Source organism: Schistocerca gregaria, chromosome 4 (genome assembly GCF_023897955.1).
Source record: "Schistocerca gregaria isolate iqSchGreg1 chromosome 4, iqSchGreg1.2, whole genome shotgun sequence".
Taxonomy (NCBI): Eukaryota; Metazoa; Arthropoda; class Insecta; order Orthoptera; family Acrididae; genus Schistocerca; species Schistocerca gregaria.
Window position 1 is genome coordinate 368,817,975 of NC_064923.1, and position 19,600 is coordinate 368,837,574.

General features: G+C 41.9%; 1 protein-coding gene across 1 annotated transcript in view; it reads left to right on the plus strand.

Annotated features, from left to right (window-relative positions):
- LOC126365867 (facilitated trehalose transporter Tret1-like) overlaps positions 1–19,600 on the plus strand; it is a 459,878-nt gene that overhangs the window by 32,644 nt on the left and 407,634 nt on the right. The window lies entirely within an intron of this gene.

Genomic DNA, 19,600 nt, shown 5'->3' on the forward strand with positions numbered 1-19,600 from the left:
AGTAGTGAAGGCAGCAGAGGATCAAGTAGGTAAAAAGACAAGGGCTAGTATAAATCCTTGGGTAACAGAAGAAATATTGATTTTAATTGACGAAAGGAGAAAATATAAAAATGCAGTAAATGAAGCAGGCAAAAAGGAATACAAACGTCTCAAAAATGAGATCGACAGGAATTGCAAAATGGCTAAGCAGGTATGGCTAGACGACAAATGTAAGGATGTAGAGGCGTATCTCACTTCCTGCTTACAGGAAAGTTAAAGAGACCTTTGGAGATAAGAGAACCACTTGTATGAATATTAAGAGATCAGATGGAAACCCAGGTCTAAGCAAAGAAGGGAAAGCAGAAACGTGGAAGGAGTATGTAGAGGGTCTATACAAGGACGATGTATTTGAGGACAATATTATGGAAATGGAAGAGGGAGATATGATACTGCGTGAATAGTTTGACAGGGCACTGAAAGACCTGAGTCGAAACAAGGCCCTGGGAGTAGATGACATTCCACTAGAACTACTGACAGCCTTGGGAGAGCCAGTCCTGACAAAACTCTACAATCTGGTGACCAAGATGTATGACACAGGCGAAATACCGTCAGACTTGAAGAAGAGTATAATAATTCCAATCCCAAAGAAAGCAGGTGTTGACAGATGTGAAAATTACCGAACTATCAGTTTAATATGTCCGGCTACAAAATACTAAAGCGAATTTTTTACAGACGAATAGAAAACTAGTAGAAACCGACCTCGGGGAAGATCATTTTGGATTCCGTAGAAATATTGGAGCACGTGAGGCAATAATGACCCTACCACTTATCTTGTAGCATTTGTAGACTTAGAGAAATCTTTTGACAGTCTTGACTGGAATGCTCTCTTTCAAATCCTGAAGGTGGCAAGCGTAAAATACAGGGAGCGAGTGCTATTTACAATTTGTGCAGAAATCAAATGGCAGTTGTAAGAGTGGAGGGACATGAAAGGGAAGCAGTGGTTAAGATGGGAGTGAGACAGGGCTGTAGCCTCTACCCGACGCTATTCAATGTGTATATTGAGCAAGCAGTAAAGGAAACAAAAGAAAAATTCGGAGTATGTTTTAAAATCCATGGAGAAGAAATAAAAACCTTGAGGTTCGCCGATGACATTGTAATTCTGTCTGAGACAGCAAAGGACTTGGACAAGCAGTTGAACGGAATGGATAGCGTCTTGAAAGGGGGATATAAAATGAACATCAACAAAAGCAAAGCTTGGATAATGGAATGTAGTCGAATTAAGTCGGGAGATGCTGAGGGTATTAGATTAGGAAATGAGACACTTAAAGCAGTAAATGAGTTTTGATATTTGGGGAGAAAAATAACTGATGATGGTCGAAGTAGAGAGGATATAAAATGTAGACTGGCAATGGCAAGGAAAGCGTTTCTGAAGAAGAGAAACTTGTTAACATCGAGTATAGATTTAAGTGTCAGGAAGTCATTTCTGAAAGTATTTGTATGGAGTGTAGCGATGTATGGAAGTGAAACATGGACAATAAATAGTTTGGACAAGAAGAGAATAGAAGCTTTCGAAATGTGGTGCTACAGAAGAATGCTGAAGATTAGATGGGTAGATCACATAACTGATGAGGAGGTATTGAATAGGATTGGGGAGAAGAGAAATTTGTGGCACAACTTGCCTAGAAGAAGGGATCGATTGGTAGGACATGTTCTGAGGCATCAAGGGACCACCAATTTAGCATTGGAGGGCAGCGTGGAGGGTAAAAAACTTAGAGGGAGACCAAGAGATGAATACACCAAGCAGATTCAGAAGGATGTAGGTTGTAGTAGGTACTGGGAGATGAAGAAGCTTGCACAGGATAGAGTAATGGAGAGCTGCATCAAACCAGTCTCAGGACTGAAGACAACAACAACAAACATGCGATATAGTGAAAGAGGAGACAGGTACAACCAGAGAGAAACAGGAGCAAATAGCACTAAGTGTAGATGACACATTAGTAATCGATGGGAATAGTGTGGCAAATCAATTGAACAAGTACTTTATATCCGCTACTGATAGAATAGGATTGTCAGGATCAGTAAATAATGCCCTTAAATATCTGAAACTAGCCTTTACAAATAGCTTCAGGTACATGAATGTCACTCACTTCATCAAAAGAAATAACTTCCATAATAAAATCTTTAAAACCAAAGAATTCTAGTGGTTATGATGAAATATCAACAAATTTATTTAAGGCATTTTCTTGTGAGTTTAGTACAGTTCTAAGTTACTTGTGTAACCAGTCAATTATAACTGGGACATTTCCTGACTGGCCTAAATATGCAGACTACTGTGGCATGTACAACCTGAGCCCATCATCTCCAGGGAATATTTTTTGTGTGAGCATGATTACTCTGTGACACATAATCTTCTGTGTTTGATGGAGAAAGCTATTGATCCAACAAAGTTCTGGGTATTTTCAGAATTGTCTTCGTGGACATAGTCGGTGCTTTCCATGGAATGTGACCTGCAGGCTTCCTCTTCAGACTTTTGAATCAGGTGGTCAGTTTGTCACATTCCCATCTCCTCTGAACATATCTCCATGGAATAACATTCCTCGTCCAGTGTGGAATATCTTCAGACACAATTCCAATGCTGGCCACAAGGGCCTTATAAAAGTTTTTCATCAAACAAGTCGACAACAGATCGCATGCAGCTACTTCTACATGAAGACAACACAGCAGTCTATTGACAGAGTACAAGTGTCTGGCTTATTGATCGATACCTTCAGGATGCGATTGATCTAACCCACATGGACTTTGAAGTGGTGCCTAGTTTCATTGCAGACACAAGTCAAACAAATGAGCATAATCAAGCATCCAAAAGTTCTGGTTAACTTTCAACCTGTCCATCTTCATTGAAACCACAACGTAATGGAGAAGAACTGGATGGTACCTCAGCATAACATTGGACATAAGGTCAACGTGGCGCTAAATTGCCTCAAGCACCCACACGCGCTGCTGACCCGTACATCAATGTTACTGGGCCACCTCTGTTTCATCCTTTGCAAGTCGCTGCTCTGACTGCTCCTGAAGTAGAGTGCTGTAGAGGTTGGGGGGGGGGGGGGGTGGAAGGCCGGAGATTCACATATTCAGTGAATATAGGGTATCCAGAACTTTCCACTGCCCTCTGCGACTGTCATACCACTTGCCAAAGGCTTCCCCACAACACAATCGCCTGCAAAATTTGCAAATTACACCTTTTATGAGATGCAGGCTATCCCCTCAAAGGTCACTGGTCTTCCCAGCAGGAAAAAACGTGAACAGCTGACGCAACACACACACACACACACACACACACACACACACACACACACACAAAGGGGGAAAGCGCAAACAACTGCTTTACCAACTGAGCTTCCAAATAGACTTGCGATGCGCCCATACAGTTTCACTTCACTCATTGAGCGAAACACATGCCCACAATAGACAGGTCCCAGGTTCGTGGCCCAGTCCGGCACACATTGTTAAATCGTCAGGAAGTTTTAAATTTTTCTCTGTGTTGCTTATAGCTTTCGACTCAGTCTTTTTCCGGACGTGGGTTCTTCATTTATCCTTGGTCTCATCCCTGAAATTTCATATTATCATAAAGGTAACATAATGTGTAATGTGTAGCACTTACTCTTGCATCACTCTATATAACTGTAAGCACTCTTAAAATGAAGTTTTTATTTACTTGTCAGATATGCTGCTATCATTTCTTTACGCAATACGCTAAGAATGACGAGTTAGTAGTATTCTTTACTCACCAAAGTTAAATGACTGCGAAAATAAAATTCAATTGGTCTGTTTTTTTATTACCTATGTATTCTTCTAGTTAACTATTTATCTATGAATATTTCGTCCATAGAGGAAGATCTATAAAGGACGGCGTTTTGAGGGCTGTGACTGTAGCTTCGTAAAGTCAGTCACTTAGTTATTTTTGCCACTACGTGTTCCGATAATTCGCGCTACCGCGTCCACTTGAAGATAGTGGTCTGCACCATCGAAACGAGTAAATGTACAAGTGACTGACACTGGAGACTATTTTATTTGTAATTATTTATCTGGTTGAACCGTATAATATTATGTTTGTTGTTTAGTTTTGGTTACAGATGATTTTGATTGAACCTGAGCCCACAGCTGTTATAAATTTTCTGAATAATTTCTTGCTGCCTGCTGTTATTAGTTTTTAATTCATTTTCGGACTATTGAACAATTTAGATCTTAGGCCATTTTCAAGAAATTAGAAGCTAAAATAATTTCCCTTGAATACACCATGGAATACTGAAAAAACTTGTTACTGGCTTGTGAAAATACGGAGTGAAGCGGCAACGACATCGTATTTTTCGGGGTTGGAGCACTATTAGGACAGCTTACTTTTGTGCCCCCTAGCAGCAATTTTTCATCACAGCGTAACTGCCTTTGAAATGAGTACAGGGTGTTTCTAAATCAGTTACACAAAAGTAAACTTTATTTGTGAAAATAGTAAATAAATTACAGAATTGTTTGATACAGCAATCTTCAAATATTGTTCCCGCACAACACTGTTAGTTCCCTACGTTCCCGCTAGGTGGCATGCGCGAATTAGTTATTCCAAGAGTCATCATGGACTCGCTTAAAGGTGCAGAACGTGTGCAATGTTGTTTATCCATATCCGCTAGTACAGTTCAGATGGAATTCAAGACTAAATGCCACAAGCTCCCACCTTAGTGACAAATTGTTATTAATAGATACACTCATTTTATCTAAGCTCGCTGTGTATCAAATAGGACGCCGGGTCAGGGTCAGTCAACAGCATCTGAACAGGGTCAGCAGTCTTACATTTGAATCCGGGTAAATCAACGAGACGAGCCAACTCAGAATTGAATATGCTTAGTGTTACAGTGTGTAAGGTATTCCGGAAGCGCCTGTCATTCAAACTCTTCAAATTGGAACTGTTGCAACCTTTAAGAGAAAGTGACAAAGAGAAACGAGCTTAGTTTTGTGTAGAAATGTTTAACAAAATGCAGATCGAAAATGATTTTCTTAATAAAATTACTTTCAGTGACGAAACAATTTTTCATACCTGCGGTAAAGTGAATCATGATAATGTTCAGATATGTGGTGAGCAGAAGTTGCTTCACTTAATGGAATATGTACGGGACTCTCCTGAGGTAAATTTTTGCACTGTTAACTGTAACAAGATTTACCGCCCTTTCTTTTTCGCCGAGTCAACTGTAACCAGCATATCGTACCTGGACACGCTTCAGCATTATCTAATGCCTGAATTGCAACAAGATATGGACACAAATTTATTTTACAACAAGACGGCGCGCACTGCGTATCATCATAAAGTTGTTGCATATTTCCGTTCCTTGGAAATGTACCAACTTGGTCACTTCGATCACCTATTTATCTCCAATGGACTTCTGTGTGGGGGCCACATTAAAGACAGTGTTTGTACTTCCGCTTCCGGGAAACGTTGACAAGTTGCGACAACGTAGAACACAAGCAGTTGCCACCATACATCAAGACTTACTTCATAGGATTCGGCAGGAAAATGATTACAGATGGGGTCTTTGTCGTGTTGCAAAAGGTAGGTACAACAAACGTTTGTAAGTAAAACTGCATTCAGTGCTGTATCAGATATTTCTCTGAGTTATTTACCCTTTTCAGAATTACATTTACTTTTGTGTAACTAATTTGTAAACACCCTACGCATTGCTACATATTCTCTGCAGTAAACAAATCGTTTTTGAGGCAAAACAATAAAAGAATCCCATTGTACAGAATGATGTCAGACCATCAAGTATTCAGTCGACAAGAGGTAGGGTTCAGAGTTTAGAGTGTCCGTTTGGCAGACTGTCCTGCCAGGAAGTTCAGAGACAAAGCACACTACGCTGCAGAGTGGAACATTCATCCTGAAAACAGCCCCCAGGCGATGGCTGAATCTTTTCGCCAATACGCCTTGTAAGCGAATTGTTCGCTCTTCCTTTCGCTAGTGCTTCACCTGTTGGGCTGTCATGAGAGGTTCTGTGAACTTTCGAAAGTAGTAGAGAGATTCTGGCAGACCTAAAGCTGTGAATGCTGGTCGAGAGTCGTGCTTGGATAACTCAGTGGGTCGCCAGCACGGTTGAGGGTTAGCTACTCTCTGTACCAAAAAACTGAGTGAACGGATCAACGAAGAACCTAAATAGCTGTCATCGTACGTCCGCCCCGAACAAATTCAACAAACAATATAGAACAGAATGAGATAAAAAAAACAGTGGGTGAGAACATTTCCGTAAAAGGTAAAGTTCTGGGTTCGAGTTCGAGTGACAGTCAAGCGTACATTTTTAAACTATCAGCAAGTGTCAGAATCAGCCCACATTCCTCTGCAGACTGAAATATTTTATTTTTCTTTTCCTAAGCGGTTCTTCGTCGAACAGAGTGTTAGGTGTTACTTTCACAGATACATAAACAAACACAAGACAACAAAAATTATCCACTAGTTTCAATGATTGAGTTGGTACGGCGGCCGGCCGGAGTGGCCAAGCGGTTCTAGGCGCTACAGTCAGGAACCGCGCGACCGCTACGGTCGCAGGTTCGAATCCTGCCTCGGGCATGGATGTGTGTGATGTCCTTAGCCTAATTAGGTTTAAGTAGTTCTAAGTTCTAGGGGATTGATGACCTTAGAAGTTAAGTCCCATAGTGCTCAGAGCCATTTGAACCATTTTGATTTGGTACGGCGATGGTGATAACTTCAAGAACTGATTTATTTCCTTAGAAAAACATATGTGTATTAGTGCAGTTTATTCGTGTAGCTTATTATTTCACAATCACCGTTCAGTTTTGCAATATCAACGCGCAATTATACTGGCGACGCACTGGGGAATTCCTGCCTTCTCTGCTCTCTGCGGTTTTCACCTCACATTATACGAGAAACCCGCAAGATTGTGGAACCTCCCAGAACAAGGTGTCTCTCAGCTGCCACCGTTCTGCGCACATACTAAGTTTGTTTCTTCAGTAGATACGCAATTTATTTAACTGATGTTATTTTCTCTCCATCCGTGAGCATCAAAGAGCTCCTCGTAACATCTATGTTGTAAGGTCAGTCAGTCTCTGGATGTGAAACTGGCAATATGTAACTCCTAAACAGAATTAGCTACGCCTAAAAAGCCGCAAGGGGCAATAAATTATTGTGTGGATGTTACTTAGATGAAAGAGGAAAAATTAACTTTTTCCAAAAACTGTTTTTTGGAAGGTGTGCTCTGATCAAACCAGTCATTTGAGATCATTTCAGTTTCTGTTTTAAGTCAGGAAGCCTGTGAAAAAGTATGCTCATTTTTAAAACAACATCAAGGGAGTATTTTCGACCTAATATTGTTCAACGAGACACAAAAAAAGAACTGAGAAACAAAATTTCTCTTATTCATCGCTGGTTTATCTTGAAGAGAAGAAATGGAGATTGAGAGGCACGAAGAAATCAATAACAATTTCTAAACAGGAATGGTGCTGCTGGCTCTTAAAATATATTTGAATGATGAAATTTGCTTTCGTATTACTTCATTCTATCGGTATAATAACAGCTTTTACAACACTTTTAGATTTCGAGACGACTTTCGAGAACTTACATTAAATGTAGAGAAAGCTTTCGTCCGTATTTACTGGAATACACTCTTTGAATCTCCGAAGGTTACAAGATAAAATACAGGGAGCGACATGTTGCCTACAACTTGAGAAACAAGACTGTAGTCACCAGAGTTAAAGTAAGTGAAAGGTAAGCCTAAAAAAGAAAGGAGTGGGGCAAGGTTTTCATTCAGTCTGTACTTTGAGCAAACAGTAAAGGAAGACAAGGAGAAAATTGGAAATAGCAATTCAAGTTCAACTTCAGGGAGCAGAAATAAAAACTTTAAGATTTGCCGGTGACATAGTAATTCTGTCAGAAACGGCAAATGACTTGGAAGATGATCTGAACGGAAGGGAATGTGTCTTGAAAGGAGGTCACGAGATGAACGTTAATAAAGTGTAACAAGGGTAATACAAAGCAATTGAATTAAACGAGACGATGTCGAGGGAATCCGCTGAGGAAATGAGACACTAGAAGTAGTAACTGAATTTTGCGATTTGGGCAGCAGAATAGCTGACCATGGCCGAAATGGACAGGATATAAAATGCAGATTGCCAACAGCAAGGAAATCAAAGAGAAATTTATTGAAAGCGCATTTATGCAGAATTGTTAGAAAGAATTTCCTATGGGTAATTATCTAGAGTATAACTTTATATGGAAGTGAAAAGTGGACGATAAACACTTTAGACAAGAAAAGAATAGAAGGTTTTGAAATGTGGTGATACTGAAGACTGTTGAAAATATCAAACAATCGACAATTTGGCAATTTTTTGTACACATCTGACTACAGCATGCGGGTTCAAATGACTGTATGTCCCAGGAATTAAGCAGAAATAGTGGGAAGCTGCTTCAAACTAATCTTCGAACTGACTACCACAACGACGACGACAGAAAAAACAAAAATACAAGTCACTGACTTTCCAGAGCATCTGTATACAACTCTGCCATAGCAATTTTCGTAGAACTGCAGAGTCACACACATTGCATGAACAGGCTTTGATCTTAAACTACGGACTTCGATACATTTTCCTTGTTTCTGTACTTCGATGCAGCTTTTGATGGAGTGCCACGAACACAGATTTCATGCCGTAACTAAACAGAGCGGCGAGTCCCGCCTCGAACGAATCAGCGCTTTGCACATTTACGCATTCCTTAAACAGCACAACAAAGCGCATGCTAAAGCGAATGGAAAAGATCGTTTGTAGTTAGCCGCGTCGCAAAGCCATGTCACTACTGCACGCGTAGGGAGCAAGCTATCGTGGCATCGAATGTGAAAAGGATATAAAGAGTTCTTTCTCTCGAGCCACTCGATTATAATCCGTGGCAGTGGAACAACACGAGAAAAAGAAAATGGTAATTATAAGTGAGAAATGAGATGAGGGGGGAAGGGGAACCTTGAGATTTTTTCGAAAGTAACTTCTTTTAGAGGTCGGAGACTGGTTTCGAAATTAATTGAGGATGAGCGAGACCAATTCATACTGGAAGTTGCGCAACAGAAATTAACGCAGCAGGACTCTGTGAAGAGAAAAGCAATTACTTTCCGTGAAGTTATCGGCTACTCTAAGATTCCACTTTACTGGTGAACTAGAGTTTGTCAGAAAAAAAACTATACTTTTGATACGTATACGTCCTCACCGCTAGCATCACTTCTCTTCCAGGTCTCAATGACTGTCTTTCTCGACAGTGCCATGACCGTAGACTTCCTGTTTTCTTTTCAATTCCTGGTCGGCCGTTGTGACCGAGCGGTTCTAGGCGCCTTAGTCCGGAACCGCGCTGCTGCTAGATTCGAATCCGGTCTCGGGCACGGATGGTTGTGCTGTCCTTAGGTTAGTTAGGTTTAAGTAGTTCTAAGTCTAGGGGACTGATGACCTCAGATGTTAAGGCCAACAGTGCTTAGAGCCATTTGAACCATTTTTTTCTTTGCAATTCCGTCCACTGTCTCACAGCCTATTTCGTTTGGCGGAGTTGGATACAGATGCTCTGGAAAGTCAGTGGCTTGTATTTTTTTTTCCTGTCGTCGTTGTTGTGGCCTTCAGTCCGAAGATTAGTTTGATGCTGCTTCCCATTATTTCTGCTTAATTCCTGGGTCATACAGTCATTTGAACCTGCATGCTGTAGTCAGACGTGTACAAAAATTTAATCCTGCTGAGACAAATTTCACTTAGAATGTCAAATGACACGATTTCATCTTCTACTGTCAAAAAGTCATTTTCTACCTCCATCCCTTTTGGAGTGCCGCTAGGGCTGTGAAGCGAACAGCTGCAGACGTCTTCGTCACTCGAAGGCACACTCCAAAATCCCCTCGTGGGCTATAGCTCAATACGTCTATCTCGAAACAGCCACGAGTCCGTACACGGTGTCATAGGAGCTCCACACTTAAACTGAGCTTTCCCTTCAACGGAGACTGCAAGGGAAAGACAACCAGTTCTTGGATTAACTTTGCGAATCGACGCATAAGACGTCCTGTGTGTTCTGTGTAGTGCTCTCTCCGACGTCATCCCTTGCAGCAAATAAAGTTGCGCTTCTGGAAAAGTTATACTTGTGTGGCTATAGTTGGTTGTACAGATAGCAAAACTACGTTAAATAATAGTTCGTGATGTCACTGCGGTGCAATTATTGATAAGCACCGTCAAAAAATACACAGTCACTCATATAATTCCTTATAATATTGAAAACCGAGAGTGCGACTGACACGAAGTCCAAACCACAAGTACGTTCTTACGCCAACTGAGTTGCTTGGCGCCCAGCGAGAATCACTGGCGGAGTTCATAAGACATTGTAAGGATTCGTACTTCGTCTGTACCATCTTCACGGTCATTTGTTTGAATTCTAGTCAGTTTACTGCATGGCTTCTTGGGTTCACTGGCGGATTGGCCGCCGTTGGATCGCCACACTGTGCGTTGCAGTACTACCGCTCACGATGGAAACGAATGTCGCTTACATGTAGGTTTCATATATAATGCGAAAAATGACAAGTGAATGAGATCGTAACAAGAGGAACCTCACAACATGTGTGTATAAATGTTTCGGCTTGTATCAGCAGCATTCGTTTTATCATCGAATGAGCATTCGTGTACGGATGTAGAATTTCCCTTCGGTTTCGTAGATACAGCAACAAGACTGGGGTAGTGAGTTTAGGCAACCTGCGCAACTCCGCGGACTCCTGTAAGCGGTGCTAAAATGTGGTATTAGATCACCCGAGGGGACTTCAGCATTTGCGAAAGTCCCCAGTTTTCTAGGGTCACCCGTCACGGTTATTGAACGTCACTGTTTAAATATGTTGCGCTTTTATCTACACTAAAACATATCATTTGTTCGTATTTTCTTTAGCTCAGGACCCCTTACTACTGTCTGTGTAGCGGGAAATTTTAGGCCGAAATATGTACGTTCTTGTGTTGCCTACATGAACTAGTGAGATGGTTATTGTTGAATGTTGCCTTAGGCAGTGACAGTAGTGGTGGGTTTGAGTACCTACCCCCGTAGTTGAGGTCGCTAACACACGCCTGTGCGGTGGTGCTTGACTCGGAGGTAAGCTGGTTCGAATCCTGGTGGTGGATGAAATTTTCACTGCTCTAATTTTCCTGGGAACGGAAAGAGAGTTTCACCAACTGCGACATGGTCGCGTATACAAACAGTGATCCAATACTGACAAATGTTTGTTATTCCAGTCTTTGATCACAATATGAATTCACTAGACGATGACCGGTTTCACTCCGTAATGACCATCCTCAGATACATAATATACAAATATATGCACCTAGTGCGCAGTGTGTCTTTCAACATAATACAGCAATACGTCTCACTCTATACTATCATACAACCAGGGAGATGTACAGAAAATACGGTAAAACGAACCTTTTTTACACCATGTCCTAAAGTGATAAGGCCATAATGGCATCGTCAAAATATATAAATATAATCAGCATAGCATCGTCATATAGATCTAAAATAAGGTGTAGAATAGGCTGCTTCGTCCACACAGTCATTATTGCAACTGCTACTGAAGTACAGCAGCTACCAGAAATCTGTTTGCCTATATCATCCCTAGATGTCGCTACTGTCGGCTTAGATGTAGTCATCATTTACGCAAAAACATAATCTGATAAAAACACATTATGTAAAATATATGTAGAAAACTTTTAAAATTGATAGCTATCATAGAAACTAAATTGTGATACATCAAAAGACGAATACAGTTACCCATATAAAATTGTTGTTGTTGTTGTCTTCAGTCCTGAGACTGGTTTGATGCAGCTCTCCATGCTACTCTATCCTGCGCAAGCTTCTTCATCTCCCAGTACCTACTGCATCCTACATCCTTCTGAATCTGCTTAGTGTATTCATCTCTTGGTCTCCCTTTACGATTTTTACCCTCCACGCTGCCCTCCAACGCAAAATTTGTGATCCCTTGATGCCTCAAAACATGTCCTACCAACCGATCCCTTCTTTTAGTCAAGTTGTGCCACAAACTTCTCTTCTCCCCAATCCTATTCAGTACCTCCTCATTAGTTACGTGATCTGTCCACCTTATCTTCAGCATTCTTTGTAGCACCACATTTCGAAAGCTTCTATTCTCTTCTTGTCCAAACTAGTTATCGTCCATGTTTCACTTCCATACATGGCTACACTCCAAAAGAATACTTTCAGAAACGACTTCCTGATACATAAATCTATATTCGATGTTAACAAATTTGTCTTCTTCAGAAACGCTTTCCTTGCCATTGCCAGTCTACATTTTATATCCTCTCTACTTCGACCATCATCAGTTATTTTACTTCCGAAATAGCAAAACTCCTTTACTACTTTAAGTGTATCATTTTCTAATCTAATTCCATTAGCATCACCCGATTTAATTCGACTACATTCCATTAGCCTCGTTTTTCTTTTGTTGATGGTCATCTTATACCCTCCTTTCAAAACACTGTCCATTCCGTTCAACTGCTCTTCGAAGTCCTTTGCCGTCTCTGACAGAATTACAATGTCATCGGCAAACCTCAAAGTTTTTACTTCTTCTCCATGAATTTTAATACCTACTCCGAATTTTTCTTTTGTTTCCTTTAATGCTTGCTCAATATACAGATTGAATAACATCGGTGAGAGGCTACAACCCTGTCTCGCTCATTTCCCAACCACTGCTTCCCTTTCATGCCATTCGACTCTTACGACTGCCATCTGGTTTCTATACAAATTGTAAATAGCCTTTCGCTCCCTGTATTTTACCCCTGCCACCTTCAGAATTTGAAAGAGAGCATTCCAATCAACATTGTCAAAAGCTTTCTCTAAGTCTACAAATGCTAGAAACGTAGGTTTGCCTTTCCTTAATCTTTCTTCTAAGATAAGTCGTAAGGTCAGTATTGCCTCACGTGTTCCAACATTTCTACGGAATCCAAACTGATCCTCCCCGAGGTCCGCATCTACCAGTTTTTCCATTCGTCTGTAAAGAATTCGCGTTAGTATTTTGCAGCTGTGACTTATTAAACTGATAGTTCGGTAATTTTCACATCTGTCAGCAACTGCTTTCTTTGTGATTGGAATTATTATATTCTTCTTGAAGTCTGAGGGTACTAAGCCTGTCTCATACATCTTGCTCACCAGCTGGTAGAGTTTTGTCATGGCTGGCTCTCCCATGGCCGTCAGTAGTTCTAATGGAATGTTGTCTACTCCGGGGGCCTTGTTTCGACTCAGGTCTTTCAGTGCCCTGTCAAACTCTTCACGCAGTATCATATCTCCCATTTCGTCTTCATCTACATCCTCTTCCATTTCCATAACATTGTCCTGAAGTACATCGCCCTAGTATAAACCTGCTATATACTCCTTCCACCTTCCTGACTTCCCTCCTTTGCTTAGAACTGGGTTGCCATCTGAGCTCTTGATATTCATACACGTGGTTCTCTTACGTCCAAAGGTCTCTTTAATTTTCCTGTAGGCAGTATCTATCTTACCCTTAGTGAGATAAGCCTCTACATCCTTACATTTGCCCTGTAGCCATCCCTGATTAGCCATTTTGCGCTACCTGTCGATCTCATTTTTGATACGTTTGTATTCCTTTTTGCCTGCTTCATTTACTGCATTTTTATATTTTCTCCTTTCATCAATTAAATTCAATATTGCTTCTGTTACCAAAGGATTTCTAGCAGCCCTCGTCTTTTTATTTACTTTATCCTCTGATGCCTTCACTACTTCATCCCTCAGAGCTATCCATTCTTCTTCTAGTGTGTTTCTTTCCCCAATTCTTGTCAATTGTTCCCTTATTCTCTCCCTGAAACTCTGTACAATCTCTGGTTCTTTCAGTTTATCCAGATCCCATGTCCTTAAATTCCCACCTTTTTGCAGTTTCTTCAGTTTTAATCTACAGGTCATAACCAATAGATTGTGGTCAGAGTCCACATCTGCCCCTGGAAATGTCCTACAATTTAAAACCTGATTCCTAAATCTCTGTCTTACCATTATATAATCTATCTGATACCTTTTAGTATCTCCAGGAATCTTCGATGTATACAACCATATAAAATTATTAAAAGGAAATATATGAATAGAATAGGACCCATCCTTTTCATGGCGAATTTACGGTCAAGAATTAGTATACGTATTACATTGCCTCTAGCAACTATAAATTGCCAATGAAAGACAGCTGAAAAAGGGCAGATCAATGATCAGCGCCCTCTGTTGGGTCGGCCCCCAGGATGTTATTTAGGCGTAAAGTTGTCAGCGTAAAGTTTCTGATCACCAGTCTTACCACCAGCGTCCTGGATTAAATTCCAGACTTCTCATGAAGGCGAGGGCATACGATACTGTTGGTGGTGATCGGTCCGTGAGGTAGGGACGTTAAGCTCGGCGGGTCCATTTGTGCTACTGGAGAGGAGTAGGACATGTGCCGGCAACGGGTTTGACCCTTTCCCTTACCTTCATCCACAACAACACAAACCCAACGCTACACTGTACAAGCAATCATCACAATCACCCACACGACATAGGTAAACACTTGCCACCTCATAACCGATCACTGGAAGGCAACGGCAAAGCATCTCCACTAGGACTTTGTCATGAGTGGCGGCGCAGAACTGCTGTATCTGCTCCCGCAAGGCGATTTCCGTGAACACGGGGCTGTTTATTATTATTAGGCAATGCCGAGGGAATTCGATTAGGAAATGAGACACTAGAAGTTTGCTGACCGTGGCCGAAATGGAGAGTATACGAGGGTCAATCCAAAATAAATGCACTTTTTTTTTTACTCCATCTTTTATTCTACATGTTTGAAAGTTTTACAGTGTGTAGATACATCCTTTAGGAACAATATTTTCATTTCTCCACATAATTTCCATCCCTCTCAACTGCCTTACGCCATCTTGGAACCATCGCCTGTATACCCGCACGGTAAAATTCTGGACCAACCTATTGGAGCCACTGTTTGGCAGCGTGCACAAGGGAGTCATCATCTTCAAACCTTGTTCCACTAAGAGAGTCTTTCAGTTTCTCAAAGAGACGATAGTCACATGGAGCCAGATCAGGACTGTAAGGTGTGTATTTCAGTGTTGTCCATCCAAGTTTTGTGATGCTTCCATGGTTTTTTGACTGACATGTGGCCGTGCATTGTCGTGCAACAGTAAAACATCTTGCTTTTGTCGATGTGGTCGAACACGACTCAGTCGAGCTTGAAGATTCTTCAGTGTCGTCACATATGCATCAGAATTTATGGTGGTTCCACTTGGCATGATGTCCACAAGCAAGAGCCCTTCGGAATCGAAGAACACCGTAGCCATAACTTTCCCAGCAGAAGGTGTGGTTTTGAATTTTTTTTTCTTGGGTGAATTTGTATGATTCCACTCCATTGATTGCCTCTTCGTCTCTGGTGAAAAATGATGGAGCCATGTTTCATCACCTGTCAAAATTCTTTCAAGAAATTCATTTCCACCATTCTCGTACTGTTCCAAAAGTTCGCTGCATACCATTTTTCTTGTTTCTTTGTGAGCCACTGTCAACATCCTGGGACACCTGGCACAAACCTTTTTTAACGCCAACAGCTTTAGTATTCTGCAAACATTTCCTTCCCATATCCCAACGTAGCGTGACAATTCGTTCACTGTGATGCATCTGTCAGCAGTTACCAATTCGTTAACTCTCTGCACATTGTCTGGACTGTATACAGTACGAGGCCTGCTGCTGCGAGGACAATCCTCAATATTGCCGTGCCCACTTTCATCGCGTAACCTGCTTTCCCACAGACCAACTGTACTGCAATCGACAGCAGCATCTCCATACACATTTTTCAACCTCTTGTGGATGTTTCCCACTGTCTCGTTTTCACAGCGCAGGAATTCTATGACAGCACGTTGCTTCTGATGAACGTCAAGTGTAGCAGCCATCTTAAAGACATGCTATGACGGCGCCACTCACGGGAACAGGTTGAACTAAGTTTGAAAACAAGCGGGAAGGATGTATCTACACACTGTAAAACTTTCACACATGCAGAATGAAAACTGTATTTTTACAAAAATAGTGTGCATTTGTTTTGGAGTGACCCTCGAACATAATGCAAACCGCTAACAGTAAGAAAAGCGTTTTCGAGAAAGAGAAATTTATTTACAGCGAATTTATACCGAAGTACTAGAAAGTATTTTCTGTAGGCAGTTATCTAGAATGTAGCTTTGTATAGAAGTGAAAAGCGGACAATAAACAGTTTAGATAAGAAGAGAATAGAAGATTTTCAAATTTGGTGATACTGAAAAGCGTTGAAAATACAAAACAATCGTCAATTTGGTAAATCTTGGTACACATCTGACTATAGCATGCAGGTTCAAATGACTGTAGGTCCCAGGAATTATGCAGAAATGACGGCGGTTGCACAGGATAGACTAGTGTGGGAAGCTGCTTCAAACAGACCACAGCAACAACAACAATGACAACAGCAGCGACAAAAAAGAAGTCAGTGAGTTTCTAGGGCATTTGAGTCGAACTCCACCATAGTATTTGAAATTTACCGATCACATTCAAATGATCGTAATTTCTGCAGGTGACGTTTAAAGTGATTACTCCCAACGAAGACACAAAGAATTTTAATTGGCGCTTACTTCGTCCCTGTCTCCTTCCCATAGTCTTCCAGCTGAAAGAAGCTAGTGCTTCTTCTGCTCCCCGCATCTACTGACAGGGTTGATTAAGTGTGAGCGAGCATTAAGGTAAGTGGGGTGTGTGCATCTTATGATAAAGGGAATTAGCCCCTGTTACCTTACTGGTTTGCTCCAACTAGGGAAGACCAGCCAAGAAACACTTACCGAAACGCAATGCCTTCACTACTAAATTGCTGGAGGTAGTGAGTGAATGGTAAAGAAATACAATTTATGTATATTAAAAAGATAACTGGAAATATTCTCTTGCACCTCACAAGTCACCTCCGGATGGGGAAGTTCACTTAACTATCACTTGTCGTACTATCGTCTCCATAGTGAGATTTGTCAACGAAAGCATTGCGATCCTTACTATCGTTGTTTGCTGGAACGATAAATGCCGAGGGCCCTTACACAGTACCACAACTTCAACGTGGAAGCGTCTAACCCCGACCCTCTTCATTCTCATCTCCAGTGTCACTGCTTATAAAGAGAAGTCCATTATTAGCATTAGTGATGATTGAAACAAACGATGCACTCGGAATTCTGAGCTCAGGGTAACTGGACCTTTCCGGAATCAGTTACAGCGAATGCCATAAACCAGACCCGGCCTTCTTAAGACGATTGTAAAATGGACCCACATATTGTATGAGTAATGGGAATAAATAGCTGTTGCTAACGACCACTAACCGCTTGACCACAAACTGCTGGTACGACCTCTGAAATAAGCAGTCCACGTAAGCAGAGAAGGTCAGGCCACATCATTTAAATATTTTTGTCGTCAGTCTTCTGACTTGTTTTCAGCCCGCCACGACATCCTCTCTTTATTTCAGAGTAGCACTTGCACCTTAGATCCTCAATTATTTGTTGGATATATTCCAATCTCTGTCTTCCTCTACAGGCAGCTGGCATCACAGTGACTCAACAAACTGTTACCAATCGGTTACTTAGGACAGCTCCGAGCCAGATGCTCTGTAGCGTGCACTCCACTACCACCATTTGCTACTCCAGTGGTATCAAGCGAGAGCTGATTGGAGGGCAGAGTGGAGGTCTGTTCTGTTTTCTGATGAAAGCAAGTTCTACATCGGTACCAATGATGGTCGTATGTTGATTAGAACGAGGCCAGTTTAGGGACTGCAACCAAACTACCTGCGTGCTAGACGCACTGGTTCAAATGGCTCTGAGCACTATGGGACTTACCATCTTAAGTCATCAGTCCCATAGACTTAGAACTACTTAAACCTAACTAACCTAAGGACATCACACACACCCATGCTCGAGGCAGGATTCCAACCTGCGATAGTAGCGGTCGCGTGGCGTAGACACACTGGACCTGCAATTGGAGACATGGTGCGGGGTGCAATCTTATATGACAGCAGAAGCCCTCTCGTAGATATCCCACACAGCCTCACTGTCAATTTGTACATTAGCCTGGTGGTTCGACCTGTGGTGCCATTTATGAACAGCACCCGGCGGGTATTTTCGAACAGGATAACGCTCGTTCACATACCGCTGTCGTAACCCAACATGCTCTACAGACTGTCCACGCTTTTCCTTGGCCTGCTCCATCACCAGGTGTGTTTCAAGTGAGCACAAGTGGGACAACGTCGGACAATGACTCCAGTGTCATCCACACATTGCATTCACCGTCCCTGTATTGACCGACCCGGTGCAACAGGCATGGAACTCCATCCCACAGACTAACATTCGGTACCTGTACAACAAAATGCATGCACTTTTACATGCTTATATTAAACATTCTGGCAGCTACACCCCCTATTAGTGTACCAGAATTTCTCATTTAAAATGGTTAATCTCGATGTTACATTTACCTGAGATCTTGCAGTGTTGATCACTTGCATATGTTACCATGACAAATGTACTGGAGAAGTATAGTTACTCTAATTATTTTTTGCAACGGCCTTGCAGCAGTGGCCTGAAGACGCAGTGCTTTAATTATTTTTTTTATTTTGTGAGTTGTTTTCGTTATTATATGATGTTAAGTCATTTTTCATTTCAGATATTCAATATGTCAAGTTTCTCTACGTCACAACTTGATGCAAATGGAAATGGTTCCAATAAATCTAATATGTATTGTCCAAGGAAGCACTACCGATCACTCGGCGATGTTATTTTGATACTGCGTCGTTTTTAGCTGCGGGAGATATCTGAAAAGAACTGTTGAGATGATGAAAAATGTAGTATTTGCTCTGCAGTACTCACGAAATGCGTTAACTGGCAGCAATCCATCGGTCGTGGGTGGAAGACTGGAAGCACGCGTAGAGGGAGCTGTGGGCAGGGCAGGGCCGCAGCGGCGTTTTTTCCCACGACAAGGACGTTTACTGCGACAATAGCGGCCGCAGCGGCGATTCCATCGTCCAAAAGCGCGCCCACCTGATTGCCGCGCACACAATGGATACGGGATGTGAACAGCGCGGCACGAGGCCGGCTCGCACGCTCACTGCGGGTCTGCGGGACACGGCAGAGGCCAGCGGCCCCACAGGGAGGAGCACGGAAGAGGCTCGGGCCTCGCTAAGAACTGGAGGCCGTGCACCGAGTGCTGCCTTGCCGGAGAAGACCTAGGGATCCCCGTCAATCTGGTCCCTACTACCTGCAGGACCAAAGATGGGCAGCCCGACACATATTCTCAGCGTCATGAAACGTCTTATTACGCTTAAAGGTAGAAAAACGACGCGACCCGAAGGAATTACCGGAGTGGGACAGAAATAGGTAGACATGACGTACATGTGCAGACCAACTGTTACAGCTTCAGAAAATCTGGATGATTTATTCAAGAGAAAGAGTTTCACAAATTTTGAGCAAATCAATAACGCGATTGTCTACTTCTGGTCCTTTTGCAAGCAGTTATTCGGCTTCGCACTGATTTATAAAGTTGTTGGATGTCCTCCTG